This window comes from Convolutriloba macropyga, unplaced genomic scaffold (genome assembly GCF_964194025.1).
Source record: "Convolutriloba macropyga unplaced genomic scaffold, txConMacr16.3 SCAFFOLD_1635, whole genome shotgun sequence".
NCBI classification, from domain to species: domain Eukaryota; kingdom Metazoa; phylum Xenacoelomorpha; order Acoela; family Convolutidae; genus Convolutriloba; species Convolutriloba macropyga.
The window spans coordinates 9532-10000 of record NW_027451481.1 but is presented as its reverse complement, the minus strand read 5'-3'; positions in this window follow the sequence as shown (position 1 = coordinate 10000).

Genomic DNA, 469 nt, shown 5'->3' with positions numbered 1-469 from the left:
TTCCTTTTATCCTAAATTTAGAAAATAATTGAGCCCAGAGAGTCTGCACTCCGGTTTGTTGGAGAGTTTCTAAGTCTTGTAAAACTGAGTTATTGAAATCTCAATTAATCTGTTTAGCCATATTTCTTTTTTAGACCACGGAAGTTGCAAAACTTGGAGTATTGTTGCCAGAGCCAAAGAGCTATTCGCAAGATGATCAACCAAAGTTGTTAATTCCTAAAGGTCCCTGCACAGGCGAGGATCTTGCGCTAGTAGGTGGCCTAACGCCGCAGCTGATTGGTAGAAATGCTTCCAAAAAGTTGTGGACTCTGGATGAGATCAAGGCACACATGTTGTCTCCAAAGAGCAAAAACAAAGCTGGGAAAGAGCCCCGTGTTGACTTCTCCCCTGTTCGGAAAGCCCTTTTTAAGGGTAATACATTACTTTGCTTCTGTTTAAGTGTACTCGAGGTTTGTCGCACGCAGTATTT